The 332-nt window shown below is 37.5% G+C and overlaps 1 non-coding gene across 1 annotated transcript; it reads left to right on the top strand.

The window, feature by feature from the left end:
- Positions 1-207: 207 nt before the first annotated feature.
- Positions 208-280, top strand: TRNAA-AGC. The gene has a single exon. It is a non-coding gene; the product is annotated as a tRNA-Ala (tRNA).
- The last annotated feature ends 52 nt before the right edge of the window (positions 281-332 follow it).

Here is a 332-nt window from a genome sequence, read left to right as displayed (position 1 = left end):
TTATGATATAAAAATCATGGGGATGTAGCTCAGATGGTAGATTGCTCGCTTTGCATGCAAGAGGTGCGGGGATCGATACCCCGCATCTCCAAAAATNATTATTTCTTTTCAATTTTTCCTTATTCATGACATGTTGGGTAGCAATATTTCTTCATTTTCACTATTATTGATGACGGGAAATTTAGGATTTTGTGATGTAATGATTGTGGGGATGTAGCTCAGATGGTAGAGCGCTCGCTTAGCATGCGAGAGGTATGGGGATTGATACCCCACATCTCCAAAAGGGAGAAATTATTTTTTTGAAGTATGAGTTAATTTAACATGTTATGTAT

Source organism: Cucurbita pepo, unplaced genomic scaffold, assembly GCF_002806865.2.
Source record: "Cucurbita pepo subsp. pepo cultivar mu-cu-16 unplaced genomic scaffold, ASM280686v2 Cp4.1_scaffold013215, whole genome shotgun sequence".
Lineage (NCBI taxonomy): Eukaryota > Viridiplantae > Streptophyta > Magnoliopsida > Cucurbitales > Cucurbitaceae > Cucurbita > Cucurbita pepo.
Note: the sequence above shows the minus strand (reverse complement) of the source record. Positions and strands in the feature narration are given on the sequence as shown.